The sequence below is a fragment of the Callithrix jacchus genome, chromosome 15, assembly GCF_049354715.1.
Source record: "Callithrix jacchus isolate 240 chromosome 15, calJac240_pri, whole genome shotgun sequence".
In the NCBI taxonomy this organism is placed as follows: domain Eukaryota; kingdom Metazoa; phylum Chordata; class Mammalia; order Primates; family Cebidae; genus Callithrix; species Callithrix jacchus.
The window spans coordinates 85,478,640-85,498,615 of NC_133516.1; the positions used below are offsets into that span (position 1 = coordinate 85,478,640).

At 39.4% G+C, this 19,976-nt stretch overlaps 1 non-coding gene across 1 annotated transcript; it reads left to right on the top strand.

Moving 5' to 3' along the window:
* The first annotated feature begins 12,196 nt into the window (after nucleotides 1–12,196).
* On the top strand, nucleotides 12,197–12,305 carry LOC118148112 (U6 spliceosomal RNA). The gene has a single exon (XR_004734906.3). It is a non-coding gene; the product is annotated as a U6 spliceosomal RNA (small nuclear RNA).
* Nucleotides 12,306–19,976: the final 7,671 nt, after the last annotated feature.

Here is a 19,976-nt window from a genome sequence, read left to right on the forward strand (position 1 = left end):
GTGACTCAGGGATTAAATGGGGGACTCGCTAATAAATTTGAGTGAGATGTACCCTCTGGTAAGAATGAGCCATCCTCTAGATTTAAGCAAAGAAAGTCTATAAAGAACACTTCAAATATCTCTCAAGCAAAATAGTGGCATTATTTACGGCAACAGGGGATTTGTTTGTGTGAAATTGTGTGTGAGAGTGAATACCCAGATAGCCTGGTGAAAAGGGGCTGCCCAGCATACAGCACAAAGTGGCAGGAGGCACACAGTGTCAGGTCAGAGGACCCCACTGAGATAACTCCAGGTCTGCCCTTGTTTAGGATTCAGCTATTCTTCTCTCCACTTTTCTCCTCATCCATTTGCCCAGGCCCTTTCTCTAGAGTAATTTATTTCAGTAAGAGTCTTCTAACCTTGTATCTCCTCATTGTTTCTCCTTATTGCTGCCAACAATTTGTTGTCCTTCCATAACACCAAGCCAGTGTCTTTTATAAGACACCTTCATTATGCCACTGATAACCACCTACCTACAGCGTCTTGAGGAGCAGATGTTCCCAGTAAAATCTGTTAGGAAATGGCCCTTTCTGTGCTAATAAAGAGTATGACAACAGCTTTGGCATGAAATGGTTAAGGACTAGAATACCTTTAGCTCATCCATCCAAGCCCTTTCACAACTAGATAAAATAATAATTTCAGAACCTTGAGTTTATGATGCAATAAGGAGAGAGAGAAAAAGAAGAAAAGAATGGAAAAGAAAAGAAAGGAAAAGAAGGAATTAAACCAAAAGGGCAGACAGAACAGCAGTGATAGACACAGGGAGAGCAGGAGAAAGGAAAATGGAATTAACATATTTGGAGGGATCTGAGTGGCCAATATGCCTTTTTTTCAGAAAAGCAAGAGCAATGTGTCTTTTCTCTCTTCTTAATTATTATAGAATTCAAAATAATACTCTAAAGTAAATGTGACTCTTATAATCAAAAGACTGCCTTACATACTACTCCCGCCAAAATCTCTTTTATGAGAATGCACCGTACATGAGGCAGGGGAACCCTGATATCTCTTCACCACTCCTTGTCACTGGCAGGGCAGCACAATCCAAATAGACTGGAAGAAGTCTATTGGAGACATCTTATTCCAAAGAATACCATTAACTTCTGTTTCAGGCAGCTCACAAGCCTGGGGTGCAAGGAGATGTGGAGACCGCCAGCACAATTGAGGCTTTTATTGAATATGGTAGGCTTTTAGCTGGGTCCTGCTGCTTTAAAAGTGAACAGCATCTTCCTGCTTGCAGAGGTAATGGAGCTATTAGAGCACTATTCAAGAATAAGAAAAGACCAGTACTCATCATACTCCCACACAATGGCTTAACACAGTTATAAGGTAAGATAAAACCTTCTCTAATTCCAGCACTTTGGGAGGCCCAGGCGGGCAGATCATAAGGTCAAGAGATTGAGACCATCTTGGCCAACATAGTGAAACTCCATCTCAACTAAAATATAAAAATTATCTGGGCGTGGTGGTGCATGTCTGTACTCCCAGCTACTCAGGAGGCTGAGGCAGGAGAATTGCTTGAACCCGGGAGGTGGAGGTTGCAGTGAGCTGAGATCGCGCCACTGCACTCCAGCCTGGCATCTGGTGCCAGAGTGAGACTCTGTCTCAAAAAAAAAAAAAAAAGATAAAACCTCCTCCCTTTTGCTCTGGCTCCTCCTTACTATTTTCAGTTGATGTGACAGTGAGCTCATAAAGTCTAGCTGCATAAATCTCAGGAGAAGTAAACAAGCGAGAGACAGAGAAAGAGGGAAAGAAATGGAACTGCAATAAAATAGAAAGAAGAATGAACAAGAATGAGTTTGGAAAAAAAAAAAGAAGAGAAGACACACTGAAAGAAACTAAAGGGGCCAAATAGCCCTCAGATGAGAGGGGAATAAAAAGAGAAAGTGGGATTCGAAGGAAAGAAGAGGGGAAAACAAATTCTCTGCTGAATTTTCTGCTTAGAACCGATGGCCTTGGTTCAGCCTCACTATTTATTGCCTGAACTGCATAATTTTCTCCTTGTTCTTTGTAACAAGGAGAGACCGGAGCCTTTTGTTTGTCACCAAATCTAACTGCCACACATGGGAATACTTCATAGACCTGGGCTGGATGATTCCCTTTCGAAAGAGCTGAGGGGAGGAAGGATGTTTCCATCCAATGAAGAATGGTTTTAAAGTGAAGGAAAAATGGGATCTTTTCTTGGAGTTAAGGAGAAATGGACTTAATGAGCTTATTAGGAGTGTCCTTAATAACTCAGGATGCATTCCTTCACTTTTCCTCAAGGGGTTTCAGGGAAGGACAAGGTATTACAATGGATAGCACAAGAGAGAGAGGCATAGGTACGATCAGTGGCCGTGACCTGAGTTTGGGTTTTGAGTATGCAACACTGCTCTCCAGTCTCCCTCAGGACTTCAAGCGCCAGCCCTGTGGGCTGTTAGCAAGCCTGGGCCTGTCCAGGTGACACCTAACTTTCAGTGTGGCTGTTCTGTTGAGCTGCTGTCCATGGTTACACTTTCTTTTGGGGCTATACATAGAGAAAGTGAGAAAGGGAGGTTAACACCGATACAGGCAGGGAATAAAAGGGAAGAAGAACAAAAGGAAGACAAATTTCACTCAATGGCGTTCTGTAGCGACCCCCAACCCAATGACTCTGCCATGTCTTTCTTCTTTCCTGGTATATTTCCCCAGATTGCCTTTTTCTGTTTTATGTCTTACACTCTCCTTGGCCTACAATTTATTGTATGTTTCATATATTTTTTCTTTCTTTTCCTGTTGTTCCATTTTTGTGAAATGTCAATGTTTATTCAAGGTCTGTGCAGCCTGTGATGAACTATACATCAAAATATCTTGTGGGGCTCTGGCTTCAGGGGCCTTATAGTCATATAGATGAAACAAAACTAATAAACATGACCCATTTAGCAAATGACAGTCTGATGCTAAGCTGTGCCGGAGAAATATAAAGTGAAAAGTATAGTTGTATTGTTCTTCACACTTCTGGCATGAATGCAAGTGCCCATGATCCTAAACTGTTAAGTGGCTCCAGGCCTTGGTTTAAGTTCATTTCACTCAGCCTCTGAAGGACCACTCAGAGTTTAGCATGTCAGCAAAAAGAGAGAGCCTGGCACATATACTCCCAAACACATCACCAGGGCCAGGCAGAGCTTTGAGCTCACTTTGGGTCAAGAAGCCCACAGATCTGACTAATGAATGATCCTGTATTATCAGAAAAAAGAAATCCCTTCATTTCTCATTAACCCCACCCCGGCCCCCACTCCTTTCTATAAATTAAGAGGAAGGAGGAAAGTGGAAAGGGAAAACAGGGGAGAGGGAAAACCTGTTAAGATGACTAAATAAAGAGGAAACATTGCACATGCACAAAATAAGATACTCTTGTTTTTCACCTATGTGTTTAGTAGGTTGATGATTAAGGGTATTTGTTCTGCTGCCCAACATCCAGGGCTATATTGGCTTCAGAGCTACTCCCCGGGTAATTTATATTTTCCATGGGAAGAAAGAAAGTCAATTAGGCCAAAGGAGAAAAGAGCTCATGCGCATTCTCACCTTCTGTGACAATGGTTCTGAAGCGTGAAGAGGGGATCCAGAGATACATGTTAGGTATCTAATTTGTACGCTATCCTCAACCTACTTATTTTTGCCCTACTCTCTCTCCTAATATAAAGTGAACTTTGAACGAGAAAATGAAACCTGAATAGATGGCAAAGACAGGAATCAGCAGATTTTGCTGGTTACTATAAGCCTGAGAGTTGGGTCTGGGGTTGGGGAAACTGTTGTTTTCCAGCCTAATTCTAAATTGTCAAGGATCCCCTAATATTGCCTCTATTTTTAATAATGAAAATATCATTAGATTCATGGCTTTCAGCAAAAATACCTAAATCTTTAGTCTGTAATACAATATGTAACTAAAAAGCAAACACCTTGTAAGTATTTTGTCATCCCAACTCTGCAAGCATGGATGGTGTTATTTTTTGGTGAAACTTTATGATCATTTTACTTGAATGGATATACATCAGCTGATGCTGTAACTTTGCCTTGCTCTGCTGCAAACTGTATCTGTGGACCTCAGAATTGGAAGTGGGTTGAAGTGGTTCAAAGAAATTCAGTGTTCCTTAATCCTGAAACAGAATCCCAAATCATTTTTGAGAGTTTGAAACATTTGAGGGACTATGTATTCCTGCTTTGTTAACTAGGAATTGAAGAGTTTTGCACAAGGAAGAAACTTCAGGAAATAAGTGAAATCTCCAATTGAACCATCTGAAATTGGCAATATTTGATCTTTTTATCTTTAAAAATGGTGATTTCATGTGTCTCAATCTAAAATCTTAAAATCAATCTTTTGGTTGGATAAGAGGCAGGGAGGTTAGCTTGGAAGGTAAATCTATTTACCTTCCAAGCTTAGGTCATTTATAAATTTGACTATTTCAAGGATGAGGTCTCATAAACTCTCTTTAATAAGAACAAATGTTTTCTCTTTCTAATATGTTTAAAACCAAGAATATCCCTAGAAAGTTTAGTTTTCTTAGGCCTACAGCACTTTCCAAAGCCAATGAAGAGCTTTGATATAGAGGTGGGATGTTTGTTCTCAGTAGCTCTACTTATCCCTGCATTTTTCAGTCCACCTGTCAAATCCAGCACAGCAGTCCCAGCCTAGGAAACTAAGCTCATCTGTGCCGCTCCTCTGGGAAGGAGCCTTGGCAGTGTACTGTAGAGGGTCTGTGGGTCAAGCAGCCAAGAAAGATCAGAATCATCACATTGGACCCAAAATGATGTGAGAAAACAAGCAATTTGCTTTCCCAAGAGTAAAAAAAAAAAAAAAAAAAAAAGGAAATAATCATAAGGTGAAAATGGAGGTTAAGAAAACTGAACAAAAGCCAAAGTGTGTTAGTAAAATTCACTCTTTCCTCTTTATCCAAAATATTCACCTTTATCAAAGCCCATGAAATTTTGCCTCTGGATAATAGATTTACCTTCCAAGCTAATCTCCCTGCTTTATACCCAACCGAAAGATTGACTTTAAGATTTTAGATCGAGATCCATGAAATCACCATTTTTAAAGATAAAAAAGATCAAATATTGCCAATTTCAGATGGTTTAATTGGAGACTTCACTTATTTCATGACATTTCTTCCTTGTGCAAAACTCTATAATGTCTCATCAATACTTTCTTGATTAAAACAGAAACTATTAAATGTGCAACCCATGAGTTTCTCCTCACCTAACAGATGTTATGCCTCCCTACCCGTTACCCAGTAAAGACCATCTCCAAAGCACCCTCTCTAGGTGCTGCAAACTCTGCCTCTAACTTTTTAAAAAATTCATTTCTATTCTTTTATAATTCTCCATTCCTTCTACTATACAAATTGTAAGCTTTATTTAAGTACTTTCACACAATCCATATTAAGCAAGAAGATTGTATGACAAAATTCATAATTCACTGAAACTTCCCTTCCTAGAATATTTCCTCAAATATATGATTGGCTCAATAATACCATATTGACTAATTACATGTATAAGCCAATGTAATTAGAATATGATAAAGTCAATAGTATCACAAGTACAGATATCTTTTCTTTAGTAAAACATTATTATTTCAATGGTCAATGCATTTTGTATACCTGACTAAACCTTAAGGACTTTAAAACATTTTATCTTTTCATTTATTTACACATTTATTAATTTGGTTTGTTCTACCCCTAGTATAACCTGGCATAGTTTGGAGACAGCAAAGCCAACCATACTAGGTAAATCAATCCTTCTCCAACAATTTATTTCTATGTAGTAACCACAAAATGCCAATCAAGACATTGTGAGCAGACTTTAAATAGCAACGTTCCTTCAACTCTCTGGGAGTACAATCTGTAGATATATATTGCTCCAGTAAGTACTGGTTATGGGTCGTGAAAGAGAGAAAAATAACACAACAGCAATCAGCCAGACTCTCCTTCCCAAACCTGCCTCCAGTGCTGATTGTTCCAAATCATTACTTATCCAATCAGTCTGTTAGTAAAGTGTTTGGCTGAAGACACCCACCAGGCAGACAGGAAATTACTACCATTGCAGATGACGAAGCATCGTTGTAGCAATAATCGCAAAAAGCCACTGCGTGCTTAACAAACACCAGGTGCCATTTTAAGCTCTTCAGAAATCTTATCTCATTTAATCTTCACAAACTCCATGAGGACTATAAACTTTTTCAGTTGAGGAAGTTGAGGCAGAGAGTGACTGAGCCGCTTGTCCAGTTCAGTCACTACTAGGTAGTAGAGTGTAGATCACATAGTAGAGCTGCTTTCTTCTAAAACATGGTCTTCTGGAAACTGGAGGATCCTTATAAATCACTGAGTCCTAATCCAAGCTGAATGATTTGGCCAAGGTCACAAAATGACTCACTGGCTGAGCCAAAACCGAAATGCAGGCCTTCACTAGTAATTGACTTCTAACGCAGCACTGTTCCAATGTGGTACACAGACAAGCTGAGAAGAGTGAAATTCAGGGAGAAGAAGAGTTCTATTTTCACCTCGTGGTAAAGTGCTCATTATTTAAAAAATTCCACTCTTAAGCTAATGCCTTCTTTAGATGATAGATGAAATCTTTCCCTAACACTAGGAAACATTGGGGAAAAAAAGGGAAAAATGAGGTTTTGTTATGTACCTTGCTCTCTCTTTCTTTTGGAGCCATTTCAAATTATAAATTTGCACTATTCATATGTAATTTTTTCCATTGGTTGTGGGGTTTTAGTGGCATTTCAAAGAGCAGAGAACACTGTCCACAATTGGTACTTCTCCAAGTGCAAGAGGAATTTGGCCTACAAATGATTCCAGTGCAGTTCATGTTTTCAAGGAACTGGGATACATAGATGTGTTCTTAAAATAGACTCTAATGAGCAAACGCCAACATTGATTAGTCCTGTTTTATATCTTACTGAGATTTTACTAATTAAAACATACACACAAATTCTTTACAACAGGAACAGAAAGTCATCATAAGGTTGGCTTTGCCTGCTCTTTTTGGTCTTTCTTGATGGTTTGCAGGCTGCTTTAATTTGGACTCATTTATTTAACTGTTCTTGGACTTCAGAGTTTAACTGACTGTGTGACTTTCCCTTTGGATTTAAGAGAAAGGGTGTGGCTCCCATACCAGCTCTCTCTCCCATATCCCATCATGCTCTGCTCAGTGCTTCTTGGATTTGAGCTATCAGAACATGCATCACTGGTCTGTTTCATTTTCTCACTTGCTCTGCCCTTTCTTCCTCATTTAATGCTCTGTTCTTTTCTAACCTCTCTGAAGTCAAGTCCCAGGAAAGAAAAAAACAAAACTACAGAAATACAAGCACGGAGTTACCCAGTGATTAAGAGGTTGAGTACTAACATTGTTTTTTGAGCTTTATGTCCTATTCCTAATGTTTGCAATGGGTCCTATGGAAAATCAGTTGATGTACTTCATTTTATTCACAGAAAAAGTGGAGATCTTTGTCTTAAAAGATCACAGTGATATGTTACAACCCCCTGTTCCTAAAGAGCTGTGTTACACTCGATGTCTAGGCTGAGCTGGTGCACAGCGAACTAGGGAGAAGCACAGGGTAATGAAGGCACTTCTGACTGTGGTAACCAGTGACCTAATGAGATTTCCCACAATGTATGCACATCCTACATTTAGTTTTATTTAACTTTAATTGAAAGCTTAGGAAACGCTTCATGCTTCATAAATGTTCTGTTATTTTCAGATCAATCTACTACACTGGAAAACTTAATAAACAAATAGATAATGGTCCTGCTGAGTTTTTCAACATTTCTTATTCACATCTCACCAGCTTCATGCCCTGCTCGCAGATCCTCATCTCTTGTTTTGTTGTGGTGGTTCATTTTTTTAAACATGAGTTTTCAGAAAAGATACACTCTGAAGCAAAAAGGGTGATAAAGACCAGAGCAACCCCCTTCTGAACCACTTTGCATTTGACTGGTTTTTTAGTTATACGTTAACATTCCCTTTTAACACATTATTTCCAAAATAAACAAATACTCAGGACAGGATTATTTTCTTCTTCATTCTGTTTTTTTAAGAGAGCAAAAAAGTATTCTTAGAAATATTTGCCTCCAGGCATGTGTGTGATGTGTCATTCTGGTTTATTATGTTCACCTCCTAATGGCCCCATGTAGGTGGCATGTGAGCTGTGACTAATGAAAGGCAAACTTCTAGATACCTCAGGATTTTGACATGGCGCTCTCTTTGCCTTGATGCTTCTACATAGCCCACTTGGAAAAGTTTAAAACTTAATAAAAGGAAATAGATTAAATACAGTCACGTGTCACAAAATGATGCTTTGTTGAAGAATAGACAACATGTATGATGGCAGTCCCATAAGAGTATAATACCATATTTTACCATATATTTTCTATGTTTAAATGTTTAGATTCACAAACATTTACCTCTGTGTTGTTTGCCTAACATATGGCCTAATTCAACTGCCTGCTGTACTCAGTACAGTGACATGCTATGCAGGTTTGTAGCCTAGGAGCAATAGGCTATACCATATCGCCTAGGTGCATAGTAGTCTACACTGTCCAGGTGTATACACCCCGATGTTCACACGATGATGAAATCTTTTAAAGATGTTTTTCTCCATCCCCATTGTTAAATGACATTAAGTGACAGATTACTGTGCCCAGAATAGACCAACAAATGATAAGAGTGACTATAGAGTTGGAGAGCCCAAATACACTCTGCTCTTTTTCCAGTTAGAATGATGAGAAAACTCAGCTATTTTCTCAATCACAAAGTCCCTGGGTGGGAAAAGTCCTGGGCAGCATAGAGAGGGAAAAAATTGTTCCTTTGGCATGGGAATTATATTTTATTTAGTATTTATTAAATATAAAGAACTCAAAACAGTGACCATAACAGTATTAAGTCTGTGACCATATATCCTATTAGCACCTTCAGCACTACTACTTACTGTACTGAGTGGCCCTCTATTTAGGCTATCATAGAAAATACTAAAGAATTGAGATCATTTTTGTGTGCTCTAGGGTGACTAGGGCTCTTATGAGGAAGCGTACTTTTTAGAAGAAGTATCAAGTGGGCTAGGACACAGACTCACAATTAGACAACTCCACGGTTTAGGACATATCTATTATCTGTTTCTGTGAATAAATGTAAACCCATGAAACCCCATGAAAATATATGGGGTTAGACACGAACAGAAAACCAAACACTGTATGTTCTCACTCATAAGTAGGAGTTGAACAATGAGAACACATGGACACAAGGAAGGGAACATCACACACTGGGGCCTGTCATGGGGTGGGAGACCATTAGGACAAATACCTAATGCATGTGGGGCTTAAGGCCTAGGTGATGGGTTGATGGGTACAGCAAACCACCACGGCACACATATGTCTATGTAACAAACCTGCACATTCTGCACATGAATCCCAGAACTTAAAGTATAATAATTAAAATAAAAAGAAAATATATTGGGTTAGATTATACCTGTCTCTGATGTATCATGCTGTCTCTATTATCTTTTTACATAAAAATGAGTAAATAGAGGAAAAATGAACAAAAGAAATGAATGTTATTATGCTTTTATTTGTATGTGTACTTTGTGGGTGACTTTGGTTTTTCCTCCATAATAAAACTCCATTAGCCCATCTGAGATGCACTGGGAAAAAAAGTGCTAGATACACTTATTTTCAACAAAGTCTAAAAGAGCTGCAGTACCTATGGAAAAATGAAAAGGAAATTTTTGATAGAGCCATGGGTAAATGTACCTGCCTTTTTGAAAAATATAGTTCAAGCAAGTATGACCAAAGAGAATGAGAAAGGATGGAGGAGCACAAGATGGAGAAAGGCATGTTGGGGAACTTGTAAATGTGCTTGACCTTAAATTAATATTTAAGGTATGCATGAGTAAGGATGGAAGGTCAAAGATTGCCTAAGCCTTGAGCAGGTATGTCTGTTAGACACATGGCTATGTGTAGAGGCTATATCACTATGTGACATTACAGAAAAGGAGAGGAAATGAAGAAGTGAACACAACTCTGCCTTTACTTTTATGGCTGCACCAATTAAGTACAAAAGTGCTCTCAACCATGTATCAGCAGTCATGGTATGGATTACATCAGGGAAAGACGCTTTGCATTTTCTCACAAAAGCCAAGTAAGAAAGGTAGGCTGTGAGAAACTTACAGTAAATCTCCTCATTAATGAAAATCTGCTTTTAAGGTGATTTGCTTTGGTTCACAGCTTATTTTCAAGATCAGGATTAATATTAATTGTAAATTTATGGAAAGTGGAAATACTTAAGGAACAGCAGGTTCTCTGCGCATAGCTTTGTCTGTCCTCTGGGGATACATGCCTTGGAAGGATGTGGCTTGCACGACAGGTTACATAACTGGTATGATTATCAACTATGCACGCATTATTGATGTCTGGAACAGCTGCATGCTTGTAAAGGTTTGCATCTTAAAGTTGAGATGGAGTCCCCTGGGCATTGTGAAGATTTGTGTAGGGACTTCAGTATGGCTCACATCTTCCTGTTCTCTGTAATCATCATAACAACTATATTAATAGTAAATATTTAGAACACTTAATATACACGAGACACAGTTTTATTCATTTAATCATCCCAATAACCCTACGAGTTATATACTATTAATAATGATAATTTAGAAAAGAGGAATACGATCCACTGAAACATTAAGAAATTTTCCAAGGTCATACAGCTGGTAAGTGCTGGAGGCACATCTTGAACCCCGACAGAGTGGTTCCAGAGTCTGCTGATCAACCATGGGGCCAGCCTGCCTGTGCACATATGCTAGAAATGGAACTACAGAAATATTGGGTGAATAGCAAGTTGTGTATATATAAAATAACACTTATACAATGTAGCATGTATGAGAGTTTCATAACACATACCGTATTTCCTCGATTTTAAGGCACACATTTTACTCATGGATTAATATTTCTGCCATTAAATTGCATCTTACGATTGATGATAAGAAAGCATTATGTTGAAATTTATTTGCTTCTGTGTTTTTCTGTCCTAGTGACTCAAAACTATGATGTATTTTACAATCTTGTCAATATAATACAGAAAGTAATTTTTAATCCCAGAATACAGTAAATTAAAAAGTATATGGATGCAGATAAAAGAACGTTGGTAGATGTGTATATGTTTGTTTTCTGATTGAAGTCTGAAATAACTGCCCCGACAAAAAACACAGGATGCACTTTTACTCCCAGATGGGATCCACTGATAATGTAACATGTGGAGTAATATTATTAAGAAAATCGTAAACAAAATGAGGAAGAAAGGAACATTAATACAGAATGTGTGAAGAACGGAGAAGTACATATGAAGTACAGAGAAGTAAATGGGCAGCAAGCAGATGATTATTTCATAAAGTGAAACAATGACTGAGAAAGCTTAGGAGTTAGAATTAAGCTCACCTTGGTTAGAATTCCAACTCTCTCCTTGTTAAATACAACGGCGTAAGTTGCTATGCTATACATGGACCCTATCTTAGAGGGAACATGCATCCTATTTTCTATAATTCTGGAGAGATGGATCAAAGCTCTGGAAAAAGCAGACATCTGTATATCTACCAGCATACTTTTCATTCATATGCACATGTTTTCTGACCTTTAGAAGCTTCGCTTTCCTAACCTGAGATAAAGAAAAAATAAGTCTACCGTTTAAACATTTTTCTAAGAACAAATGAGAAATATTTAGAAAGTTCTTGGCAGTATAAGAACTCATTAAATTATGTCTGTTATTATTTTTTGACAAACGAGCTGAATCAGAAATGTATTCTTCACCCTGTGCATTTCGGTTCTATTACCATTTAATGGTATCTAATGTTTCACTATATCCTGTTACTGGCAGCATTCCTGCAGCATTAATTATATACCATCCTGCAGAGCATTTCCATGGGCAACAAAAGCTTTTGACAAGAGGGCACTAGCTCCCTTTCTGGGCATTTAATTTTAAATGAATGTGTATATATATATATACACATACACACACACACACACACACATATATAAGAAGAATCTGAATTCATGAAATCATTCATGGTAATTAAAATATAGATAAATTATCTGATAAAAATTTCAGATCAGTTATATATCTAGTCAGTAAATTCAGTGTAAAATAGTGTTCAGATGTGCTCGCTTCGGCAGCATATATACCTAAAAATTGGAACGATACAGAGAAGATGAGCATGGCCCCTGCGCAAGGATGACACGCAAATTCGTGAAGCATTCCATATTTAAAAAAAAAAAAAAAAACTAGTGTTCAGATACTATCCTTACTTAAATTCAGCATCCATGTAATACTACCTACCATTGTCTAGAGATGAATCTGAAGTAGTAACTTGTGTAAAAATTTCAAAACTTTGTATCCCCAGTGGGCTTCATTGAGGCTGTCCACACACTGATACTAACCCATTCCTATTATTGGAGTGAGAGGAGTGCGCTGCGGAGCTTAAGCATGTTTCTAATGCAAAGGGTGAATCTGTATTTTAATCAAAGCAGAATATGCATGATTCATATTTTTAATGGAAGAAATGACAGCTTGAAGTGATTAAAGGATGTGCTCAGTGACTACCTCTTCTGTGAGTGTTCTCTGTCATTTGTTAGATCCAGTTGCCTGAGTTGGATAAGAAGATGAGATGGAGAAGGGACTAAGTCACACTCATGAGATTGACTTCTAGTTCCTCGTGTCTTCTCTATCTCCCAAAAAGGAAGAATAGGTGGGTTTATCAAATTCAGGCAATACCATGAACTAAAGAGCATACCATTTACTTTTTCAGGACTTAAACTAGAGTTAAAAAAAAAAAAAAAAAGATGCTTCAGTTTTCTTTATTATTGCTATTAGTGTTCATATTTATTTATTTATTTTGAGACGGAGTTTCGCTCTTGTTACCCAGGCTGGAGTGCAATGGCGCGATCTCAGCTCACCGCAACCTCCGCCTCCTGGGTTCAGGCAATTCCCCTGCCTCAGCCTCCTGAGTAGCTGGAATTACAGGCACGCGCCACCATGCCCAGCTAATTTTTTGTATTTTTAGGAGAGACGGGATTTCACCATGTTGACCAGGATGGTCTCGATCTGTTGACTTCGAGATCCACCAGCCTCGGCCTCCCAAAGTGCTGGGATTACAGACTTGAGCCACCGCGCCCAGCCTAGTGTTCGTGTTTAAACAAGATCTTAGAGATATAATATCCAGCTTTCATCTTCTGAGTTTTGCTGGCAGATACTTAGATCTGAGGATATTTAAGCCTGAATAACTACTTCCAGGAATATTATAGACTGATCATATCTTTGCTACAGTGGAAAATCAAGTAACTAGCTCTTTACCTGCCATGCAAAATATATGTAAAAAATATATGTTTAATGACAATAATTTTCTAATTGAGTCAAATGTATTCTATTTCATGTAAAGTTTATTGGAAATCTAGTGTTCTTTATTAGATCTAAATCTAATCTGCATATACATACATTCTGTAACAATTCAAAAATTCTATATCTTTATCGGATTATTTCCTTGTCTTCTCCTGGGAGACTGAATGGTATTAGTGAAAGAGCTGGGGATTTGGGGCTGTCATACCTGAATTCAAATCCCAACCGCACTGCTTTGTGTTGTGCAGCTTTGGAACGATTATTAAGTTGACTGAACTTTGAATCTAAGTTTGTAAAAGAGAAATGATAATAACTATTCCCCAGAGCTGTTGTGAAGATTAAATAAATTTATAATATGGCATGTAATAGGAACTCAACAGATGCTACTTCCTATACTCTTCTCTCTAATCAAAAAATTGTAGGTTATCAGCCTGCTGCGTAAGTATAAGCTAGGCAAAGCTAGTTGGTAAAGAAGAATTTAAAAAGACAGAAAAGCAGAAATGTATGCAACCATTCAATTAACTCTGCCGTATTATACTCTGAAATTGGTTCTTAAATCTTGTGTTACAGTACAAATTTTGAAATGCATATTAGCAGTATGGTATATGCACTATATTATGCTGTTTATTTTTTAAATTTTTTATTTTTGTTGGTTCGTAGTAGGTGTATATATCAGAATAAATGAAGTATCCATCACTTCATTACTTGATCCTGTCTTTGTGTAAACAATCCAATTAAACTCTTTGAGTTATTGTTTAATGTACAATAAATTACTGCTGACTGTACTCATCATGTTGTGCTATCAAACACTAGATCTTATTATTCTATCCAACCACATTTTTGTGCCTGTTAGCCACCCCCAGGCCTCTACCCTGCCCCCTTCTGCCTTACCCAGCCACTAGTAACCATCATTCTAACTATTTATCTCCCTAAGTTTAATTGTTTTAATTTTTAGCTCCCATAAATGAGAACTTGCAAAGTTTTTCTTTTCCTGGCTTATTTAACTTTACATTGTGACCTCTAGTTTCATTCACATTGTTGCAAATGACTATATTTTCAAATAACCTGTCTTCAAGCTCACTAATTCTTTCTTCTGCTTGATCGATTCTGCCAGGAAGAGACTGATAAATTCTTCATTATGTCAGTTCCATTTTCTAGCTCCAGAATTTCTGCTTGGCTCTTTTTAATTATTTTAATCTCTTTGTTAATTTTATCTGATAGGATTCTGGATTCCTTTCTGTATTATATTGAATTTCATTGAGTTCCTCAAAACAGCTATTTTGAATTCTCTGTCTGAAAGGTCACATAACTCGGTCTCTCTGAGATTGGTCACTGGTGCCTTATTTAGTTAGCTTGGTCAGGTCATGCTTTGCCAGATGGCCATGATGCTGATGGATGTCCACTGGTGTCTGGATATTAAAGAGTTAGGTATTTATTGTAGTCTTTGCAGTCTGGACTTGTTTATACTCATCTGTCTTGAGAAAGCTTTCCATGTTTAAAGGGTCATGAGTGTTGTGATCTAAGTTTCTGGTCCCTGCAACCCTGTCTGCATTAGGGGCATCCTAAGCCCAGGGACAGCTGCGGCTTTTGCAGACTCATAGGGGCATCACCTTAGTGGTCATGGATAAGATCTTCAAGAAGTCTCTGGATTAGCAGGCAGAGGCTCTTGTTTTCTTCCCTTTCTCCCAGACAAATGGAGTCTCTCTCTCCTGTGCAGAGCTTCCTGAAGCTGGGAGAGGGGTGACACAAACACCCACTACCGCTAGGACTGCACTGTGTCAGACCTGAAGCCAGTACAGCGCTGGGTTTCACCAAAGACCTGCAATAACCACTGCCTGGCCTCCGCCTGTGTTTGCTGAGGGCCTCAGGCCTCCAGTCAGCAGGTGGCAAAGCCAGCCAGCCCTGTGTCCTCTTCAGGTTGACAAGTTTTCTTAGGCCCCAGGCAGGTCCAGGGATGCCAGCCGGGACCCAGGGCCTAGAGTCCCAAACCTCAGGAATCTACCTAGCACTCTGTTCTGCAGTGTCTGAGCTGACACAGTGTCACAAGATGAAATGCTTCCCGCTCTTGCCTCCTATTCCACAATAGGAGGAGCCTTTCCCGTGGCTACTACCACGCCAGGCCTGCAGCAAATATTGCCTGTTTCTACTCATGTTTATTCAAGGGCCAAGGGCTCTTCAGTCAGTTTGTGGTAAATGCTACCAGGCCTGGGGCTGTCCTCTCAGGGCAGGGAGCTCCCTTTGGCACATGACGTGTCCAGAAATGCTGTCCAGGAGCCTAGTTCTGAAATCAGGGACCCCCAAGAGCCTGCTTGTTGTACCTCACTGTGGCCAAGCAGGTATCTAGGCTGCAAGAAATGATCCCTTTACTCTGCCCTCTCCTTTTCTCAAGCATAAGGAGTCCCTCTTTATAGCTACCTACCTGGGAAGGTGCTGGGTCACACCTGAAGCCCGCCCATCTCTGAGTCTCACCCAAGGCCCACAGAAGGTACTGACTGGCTGTCACTGCTGACTGTTCAGCAGGTAATAAATCCTGCCAGGACTGGGTCCTTCTCTTCAAGAGAGTGAGTTCCCTTATGGCCCAGGGTGTGTCTAGAAATACTGTCTGGGAGTTAGAGCCTGGAATGTGTGTCTCAGGATTCTACCTGGTGCCTTATTTGTTATCCAAGGTGCAAAACAAAGTCCTCTTTACTCTTCCCTCTCTTTTCCTCACGCGCAAGGAAGGAGTCTCTATCAAAGCTGCGAGCTGCACTGTCTGGGGCTTGGGGAGCAGTGGCACAAGCACTGATTTGTCTGCCCTGACTTGTGTTTCACTAGCTCGCATGCCCCTCAAGCCCACTGGCTCTGAGCACAGCACAGCACAAGGGCTTGCCTAGGAATTGCAGCCCTTATGGCCTAGACTGCCTTTCAAATGTAGAACCTCAGAGCACTTTAGCCTGCAGTAAGTGAGGCTTGCCAGAACTCAGGTTACAACTGCTGGGATGGATGATTATTCCCCTTTGGCTAGGGGCTGGTCTAAACGCTTCTTCCATGGATGCCAGCTGAGTTCTGACTTGTGTTGCTATAGCAGAGCAGCCCTGAGTTCCAATGTAAAGTCCCACAATCACTGTGCTCCCCCTTCCCCAAGCAGAGGATTCTTTCTCTGTGCCAAGCAGCTGCTGATGGGGAATGTGGGAGGGGATCAGCAATTCAAGACACTCTTTTTTACCCGCTTTTTTTTTTGAGATGTAGTTTCGCTCTTGTTACCCAGGCTGGAGTGCAATGGTGTGATCTCGGCTCACCACAACCTCCGCCTCCTGGGTTCAGGCAATTCCCCTGCCTCAGCCTCCTGAGTAGCTGGGATTACAGGCACACACCGCCATGCCCAGCTAATTTTTTGTATTTTTAGTAGAGACGAGGTTTCACCATGTGGACCAGGATGGTCTTGATTTGTTGACCTTGTGATCCACCCGCCTCAGCCTCCCAAAGTGCTGGGATTACAGGCGTGAGCCACTGCACCCAGCCTCTTACCCTCTTAAGTGCCTCTTTCAGTGACATGAAGTTAAAACTGGATATTGTGCTTTGGGAGGCCGTGGCGAGGTCAAGAGATCGAGACCATCCTGGTCAACATGGTGAAACCTCGTCTCTACTAAAAATACAAAAATTAGCTGGGCATGGTGGCGCACACCTGTAATCCCAGCTACTTGGAAGCCTGAGGCAGAATTGCTTGAACCCAGGAGGCAGAGGTTGCGGTGAGCCAAGATCACGCCATTGCACTCCAGCCTGGGTAACAAGAGCAAAACTCCATTTCAAAATAAACAAAAAACAAAAAACTGGGTATTATGATTTCTCACCTGATTTTTGTTTCCTATGAAGGTGCTTTTTGTAAGGAGTTGTTCAATCTGCTGTTCCTGCAGGGAGGATGATCAGTAGAGGCTTCCATTTAGCCATCTTGCTCTCAGTTTTCCCTGTGTTGTTCATCCTTACAGCACTTTGACAGAGATGAACTCTTCTTCTGAGTGCAAAAATTCAGTCACAAAACCAATAAACAGAAAGGTCAACTGATACTCCCATGAAATTATTGATTAAGAAAGAGTCCTTTTAAAAGCTGGTCTTATAAAATAAACAAACAACCCCCCTCGCCCCCAAAACAACAACAACAAAATTTTTGCTTGGAATTACAGATGCTGGTAAAGGAATAATTTTTGTTAAAGAGCAGAGGTATTTGATTACATTATTTCATTGTTATTGTAATTCTCTCTATAAGGTAAATTTTTGGAGAGCTGCGTTGTAACTAAAACATTCCTGACTGGGGAGAATATCAGGAGATAAAACTGTATCTACTATCTTCAGAGAGAATGAATTTTAACAAAGAAAATACTGAATAGGAAGGAAAAAACCCAGTAAAAGTCTGCTCTTCTGTTTGGGATTCCTGAGGGAATACGTGCTTTAGAGATCAAAAGAACACAGTTACTACTAAAGATAGTCATTGGCATATTTAGAGCAGTACCCAGTTTTTAAGGAGTTGCTTGCTATTTCCATTTAACAGAGTTAAAAATGAGACCTACCATCAGACAAGACCCTAGAGTTGCCTGTGGTCAGCCTTTACCCAGGCCTTCTGATTGCAGGTCTACAGCACTTTGCTCAACAACCCAGACCCCGATGTATAATAAAATACATTTGTTAAAACAGAAGCCAACACTCATTCACTCAGTAGAGTTTTCAACAAATATTTAGGCCGTTCCTGTGATATACTCTGTTAAGGCTGAGCAACATATGAGAAACGTTTCAAAGGGGGTTCATTTATGAAGGCCAGATTTATTATCAATCCATATTGATTACTTGCTGGCAAGGTCATCAGCTCAAAGAAATGTAGAGTAAATTAAAACGGAAAACTCTGCGTAGTCATTAATAATCAGCAACATTAAAATTTAGAAAAATTACTTTTTTGTGTCTTTAAATCTTGCTATCTGTTGAATCTTTGTATTTGTTTATATCCTTTGTATTGTTTCTATCTTGTATGTGTGTGTATTGTTTATATCTTATGTCAAGTAGGTCAACCATCCATGTATACGTGACTTACATTATATAACATATATGTATACATTCCATATATCTGCATGTATATCATGCTGAGAAATTTTATTTGGAATCAAAACTGAATTTAAAATTTCAAGACATCACTAAGCAATCCATGGGATTCATGCAAACAGGAGTCACCAAATGCTTGGGGAAGAAAATTCCTGGAATAATAGAAGAAATTGGATTCTAGTGTGTATTTCAAAGCCCTGAGGCTCTCTGAAGGATCTCAGAGTTGGCTGATGGGTGTTGGGAAAGTGTATAAGGCTGGAATTGATGTTCAACCCAAGTTTTCTGAGTATCCTCTCCTGCAGAATAATATTTTATTTGACAAAAGGGCCACTACTTAGAAAGCTTGAAGACAAAAAAAAAAAGTTTTAGGGTTTTTCTAAGAAATAACATCCAAGTTGAATGTCAAAAGCATCATCATCCCAGACTAACAAACATTTCCCTGATTTGTGTATATAAATAATTATCCTGAGTGTTTAAGGCCCAAGGCAAGTTTTATTTTAGTAGCCTTTTGAATCTCTTCTCTTATTTTACTGCCTTTTCTATTTCAGACATACAGTATTTCACAAAAGTGCCCTTAATTGTCACATGGGCACCACAAAAAAAATGCTATTATTGTTCTGTAAACTGTTACAAGAAGCCTGTCCTCAAATCTCAAAGATTTAAGCAATGAAACGCCTTCTAAATCCACACTGTCGGCATTCTCATTCCTCCCAGTGCAGTGATCCTCTGATTCTATAAGAATTAGAGAAAAACAGTTGATTCCAGTCTCTGCTCACCTGTACCTTCCCTCTATTGCTACTGCAGGCTTTCTCTCTGCCTACTATGTTACATTATTTTGTCTAAATAGCCCCAGGAAAACCATAATTAAATCTAACTTTTGTCTTCAACATTCTTCATCACCCCTTTGAGATTTCCTCATTTCTGCCTTCCATTTGGGAAATTCCTATTGCCCATTATGCATACTTCAGATCTTGGGCTTTCTCTTCTAGAAAATTGCCTCTGGCTCCCAAGCCCTGTTAGGTTACTCCCCACCTGCTCTCTCTGGGCTATGTCCTACACCATCCATCACCCCCTCTCCCTTGTAGGCATTGCAACTGTTACTTGCTTATTTATTTATGTAATAGTTACTAACTATTGGCATAAAGAGGGCCTAGCTAGGTAAAGAAAATAAAATAGTAAGCAAAATGGACACCAGCTCCGTCCTCAGGGAGATGTGAATATAGTGGGAGAAACTTTCAGTTACAATGACCAAGACAACATGGTGGTTTTGATAGGGTAAAACAGAAGTGCCGTAGGATCACATAGCAGAGGCTCTTACACTTAACTGTGGGTATCAAAGAAGGCTTCCCGGGAGAAAGAAAAAGGAATAGCCAAGAAAAGTAGAGAATTGCAATGGGGAAGACAAATAGTATTTCAGGAAGAAGGAAGAATATCGTGAAAATCCAGGAGAGGATAAAACATTGTACTTGAAGGACTAG